The sequence below is a fragment of the Adiantum capillus-veneris genome, chromosome 28 (genome assembly GCF_014529385.1).
Source record: "Adiantum capillus-veneris isolate H3 chromosome 28, ASM1452938v2, whole genome shotgun sequence".
Lineage (NCBI taxonomy): Eukaryota > Viridiplantae > Streptophyta > Polypodiopsida > Polypodiales > Pteridaceae > Adiantum > Adiantum capillus-veneris.
In genome coordinates, this window is record NC_140958.1 from 107,076,261 (window position 1) to 107,082,260 (window position 6,000).

Consider the following 6,000-nt stretch of genomic DNA (forward strand, 5'->3'; position numbering starts at 1 on the left):
TTGCCCTCACATGCATATGAAAACCTAGAAGCACCTTAATCTTTTGCATGCATGTGAGAATTTTACCTTATCCTTATCTTTCATGCCAATCTCTCTTCTGTGCTTCCTATTAGCAATTGAAATTCATTGACCTTTACTTTGAGACCAAATAATTCTATCCTTAGAGGAGTATACGTGGCTTGTATTGCTATTATGGCTTTTTAACAGAGTTGCTATTATGGCTTTTTAACAGAAAATTCATTTGTTTTACTACAATCTTCAAAATGAGATTCCTATTAGCTAATTATGGGTATAAAACATATGTTCTACATTATTCTTGATATTCTTCGAAAGAGAATGTATTGTTGAAAAATGAAATTCCTAGCAATTAACTACAATCATGCTACATCCAACAATTTACACTCAAGCTTTGTGACAGGCCCAAGAGGGAGAGGGAGGCGGAGGCGGAGGGGGGCCGGGGGGGTGGGTGGGTGGGGTTGGGTCACTATATGTAAAACTTATATATCACGTGCATTCAATGACTATTCATATAACTCCTTACCTAATAAATTTTCACTAATAAAAGAGATCTTTTTTTATTCAATCTATATTTTTGTCAATATCATTTTTCCAACACTTTTATGTATGTGAAAATGTGAGAAAATATAGAATAAAATAATCCTTACTATTGAATCCATGTGATATACATTTTTTACTGTAGTGACCTCTCTAAGCTACTAAGAATCTTTCAAAAATCAGTTATGGGAATTGAGGATCATCGCTTTCAATCCTATGTGTACGTAGATCATTAAGAGAATCTCAATCAAGCAAATATGAAGGTGAACTTCTTGAAAACTTAAACGGTGAACTTATAATTGAGCATGCATGATGTTTTGGGTAGTTCTAGAAGTATGTCTTGATTGAGCAACTAGAAAGACCAGTGTCTTTAATAAGGACTTTGATTTGGGGTTTTTTTTCCCTTACTCACAATTGTAAGTAGAGATGTTATATTAATTGATCAGCAAATAATGTACACTCAACCTGAAACACTATATGTGCCTTGAGGGAGAAACATTTAACAAACATGACAGTATAATTACAACATGTAAGAAATCCTGATCTTTCCTAATCTAGAAATCGTTGATAAGTGGACTTTCCACTAAATATCACCATTGATGCAACTCACTCCATGCTTCCATTCTCTCCGACTTGGGAAGCAAACCATAATTTTGACCCTATTGCATATATGAGCCCAATTCTCTCTCACACAATATCCTTGAATTAAGCCACAATAATTTCTTTCAAAGATTTGAAGGTTCCGAGCTTTTCAAATTTGTCTTAGATAGAAATATCTAGTTATTTATGTGCAGACTAGAATAACCGAGTTCTAAATTCTTCTTTCTTCAAGAACCAGATTATTCTTGAAGAAGTGTACCTCCCAGGTCTTATACACCCATTACCCCGTGTATGGTGGTTTTTGAATAGATGTAGGGGATCCTTTGGAGCTATTTTGCACCCAAAGCAACTGTCTATGCCAAGCCCTCTAGCAAGAACATTGTTCCTAGTTGGGACAACCCCCCATAACACCTTCTACATAAATAATTTCATGAAGCTTCGTCATTTGACTTTCCAGATGCTGTTCACACTCTTCAACCACTATTTTGACCAATTCACCTTCCATAATTTGTTGAGTGGAGTGAGTTGGTCCACTATAAATCAACTTGTTATATGTATCTAAAGTTTTGGGAAACCAAAATCTTTGTCTTTGGGCCAATGCCAAGCTTCCCAATCTAGCTCCAAACTGGAGATAGGCGTTGGATTGTTGCACAAAACTTCTGATATTCTGATGATGAGAAGTATTCGTTGAGATTAAAATCATGTTGTATCACCAAATGATCCACTTCCTTCCAGTAGATGGTGCCATCATCCCAAAATGTGCGCCACGGTACTGAAAGTGCTGTCCTTGACACCACTTTGGTTTGAGGGTGCAAAAAAAGCAAATGGAAAAGAAATTGGGTTGAAAAATGAGAGGTAAAAGAGGAACTTTAGACATTTCAAAAGTGTTCAATCACAATGAAATGATGTGGAAGGGGGGGGGGGGGGGGGGGGGGAGGGACACGTAGGTCTGTTTCTCTGGCGCTCCTCACCTACAATGCATTTCTCACCATAGCCATGAAGCTCTGTGTGTGTGTGTGTGTGTGAGTGAAGTGGCACACGACTTGCCATGATGTTCGGATATCTCTTGGAAGGTGCATATAGGACTACTCTCTCTCTCTCTCTCGCACCTTCTTGCTTTCATTTTCATTGGCTCTCTATTTGAGTAGCGCCTTGCTTGCTTTTACATTGATTGGCTCTCTCTCTCTCTCTCTCTCTCTCTCTCTCTCTCTCTCTCTCTCTCTCTCTCTCTCTCTCTCTCTCTCTCTCTCTCTCTCTTTGTGTGTCCTTGCAAATAGAAAGTACCATTGATGATAGCAGCTTGTGTGATCATTAGCTTCTCTCGCTCCAGGTGCTAGAAGGTAGGGTCAACATTAGTTATACACGAATACATTCCAACCTCGCTTTCATTAAGCCATGTCCTACCAATCAAGCATACATCTATAATTATTGGGCTACCAAGAAAGACGAACATATAAAGAAAAGGGGGATCCTTCTCTTCCTGTGAGATTACCAAAAGCAAGGTCAACAAAGAACATGTGATTGGCTATGGCACGGTGTTGGCGCAAGAAAACAATAGGGCTTCCAATGAACAACAAAAATAAATACATAAATGTTTTTGTGTGGTTTTCATGCATCAGGTCCTTCCTCCTCTTAGGGTCCTTGAAGACTTTCCACCAAGTACATACCAAAAGAGAGATGGAGAAAATTTTGAAAAATGGCCCTTACTATCACCATGTTGGGTACTTTTAAAGTACACCCCCTAGATTGATTATGTGACTTCTCTATGGCTTGAGTGCTAAAAATCTCAAGTGAACCATATTTGTGGTGAGGAACCACGAGCACCAATGAAACAAGAGATTTGGTGCACGCCTTTTGGACATCAGATACCAGATTTACACCTAACAAGATGTAAATTTAATGCACTAGTAACTTGTATGTAGCAGAAATTGATAACATAGTGAGCATTTCATTAAGAACAAGTTCCTAATGAGCATCGAGAGAGTACTTAATTTGAGAAAACAACATAGCAATTCACACCTAGCTAATTTGGCATTGACAATACTTGAAATAGAACAATTGACAACAATTGAGGACCCGATTTACATGGAGCCGGTCCCCCCTCCATAAACGCTTTGTATTATAGCTTCTCCCATCAAAGGAAACTTTTGTACAATACAATTCTTGTGTTTCTTGACAAAACAATGAAATATAACAACAACTATCGAATCATTAGACGTTCTTTGAGTTGCAAAATTTAGGTTGCAACAATGTCGAGGATGCAATTCTCTCAAATGTACACAACACATTCAGGCAACTTACGGTCCCTCACTCAACAAGTGAGCTTTTTGTGAAGAGGATCCGAGGTGCATCTTTCAACCAAAGCAAAATTGCCAATGTATTAGGTATTCTTCAAAGGAACATACGCAGGGAACACTTGGTGAGAGACAATTTCCTCAAGGCAACATTATCATTAATGAATTAAGAGACTTGGTGTATGCATTTTGGACATCGAATACTAGAGTTTCACCTAACAAGAAAGACATATGCAATAAAACACTAGGAAAGAAAAGCATTGTGAAACATCCTATGCATCTTCTCAATGAATCTCAAGCAATCACAATTCTTTGCAATTGCAATTTCTTATGTACATCCTATGGAAACTATCTAAATGCATTGCTTTTATGCTTGGTGTATACAATAGAAAATTGTAACTATGATTCTATATTGTATGAAGCTAGTCTTATGTAGTACCAAACCTGCTATATTTTAGTATGGTATAGTACAATAGCAAATATGGTATTTTTTGGCATAGCAATGATATCAAAGTCTTTCTTTATGGTACCAAAGCCGCTTATCCCACTATCAATTCCTTTTTGTATACTCTCAAACATGAAATGTGTAGTGCCAAAGACTCACTATACAGCACTGGTCAAGCCCTTTTCTAGTAGTTTCAAAGTCTTTGTGTAGTACCAAATTTACTAATCTGTTGCATAGAAATGGTAAAGCATCTATACAGTACCAAAAATAAACCATTGTGGAGTACAAAGCCTTACGACACACTACCAAAGTGTTTCTATAGAGTACCAAATCCTCACTGTACAGTACCAAAGCCTTTCTCTAGAGACCAAAGCCTTACTGTAAAGAACCAATGCCATTTTTGTAGATTACCAAAGCATTATTGGGTAGTACCAAATCCAATTATGTACATAGTACAAAATACTCACATAACAATACCCAAGCTTGCATGTGCAATACCAAATCCTTTTTGTAAAGTACCAAAAGCATCATTGTCTAGTACCAAAGCCATCCTGTAGAGTACCAGAACCTCACTGTATAGTGCCAAACCCTATCTCTAGAGTATCCAAGCTTTAGTGTACAATACCGATGCAATTATGTAGCGTACCAGAACCTCAAAGTACGATGCAAACTCGGGGGGTGCACTATGTAATCATGTTAATGTATAATGTGAGTTCGAAAAGAGAGGTTTTAAAATGTAAAATTTTAGGCAACTTAACAGAGATACATTAAAATAAGGGGTTTTTAATTCAATTTTGGAAAAAAAAATCCTAAAATAAGGGGTCATTTTATTCATTTAGGAATGTTAAAAGAGGAGTTTTTTAAATACCCCACGAACACACATTATATAGGGGGTACTAAAAATGATGAACCCGTCGAGAGTGCAAAAGACTTTCTGTAGAGTAACAAAGCCGTTCTATAGAGTACCAAAGCAATACTGTACAATACCAAATCCATTTATGTAGAGTACCAAATAGTCCTCACATAACAATGCCAAAGACATTTATGTAGAGTACCAGATACTCCTCACATAACAGTACCAAATCCATTTATGTAGAGTACAAAAGCCTTGTACAATATAAAATGCTGACATAACAATACCAAAGACAATTTGTGAAGTGCCAAATCCTTTGTATAGAGTACCAAAGATTTTTGTAAAGAACCACATCCAATGTATAGAGAACCAAGGCCTTTGTATAGAACCAAAGACACACTGTAACTACCAAAGTCTCTGTGTAGTACCAACTCCGTACTGAATAGTAGCAAAGCCTTTGCATACTACCCCTTACTGTATAGTACCAAAGACTTTGTATACTACCAAATCCTCACTGTATAGTACCAAAGCCTATGTATACTACTAAGGCACCACCATTTTGTTCCACCAATTTTGGTACTATATCGTCTGCATGAGTGACATCCTAACATCTTGTAGAAACTGACATTTTGCTGCTTTGATGCCTTACCCAAAAAAGAACTTCTTGGCATAGTAATTGTTAATAGGAGGCTTTGGGCGCAATATGGATTCTCACAAACAAGTGATGTGCTGCCACACTATTTGATTTGATGAACTTTGTCTTGCATTCTCACTTCTACAACACATAGACCAAGGAAAAATATGACTTTTTCCATGGTGTTTAAACTTATTCTAATGCATCTAGTGATAGCCATTTTTCGGCATTCCAATTTTGGAACAACAAGCTACTACCCTTCATCCTTGTAATAAAACATATGCTCTTGGGTACACTATCTTCACAAAGCAACAAAACATTTTACCCAAGGCACAGGTTTGAAAAAATCACCTTCTCTTCTCATTGTACATAGGTGTATGCGCGTTACCAAATTTTTTCAAAAAAGTAAAAACCCAAAAAATATTATGGTCCACTCTGTGTGTGTAGATATTTTCTCTTACATTGGGCCTAACCATATTGTTATTTTGATTACTCAACTATATAAGAATTATGTGTATACTCTTTTAGGTGTGCATTTTTACTAGGCCTAAGTAAGCCAATTTGCATTTTTACCATCCATAATATATTGTAATATCCTCCACAAATATATCTCATGCAT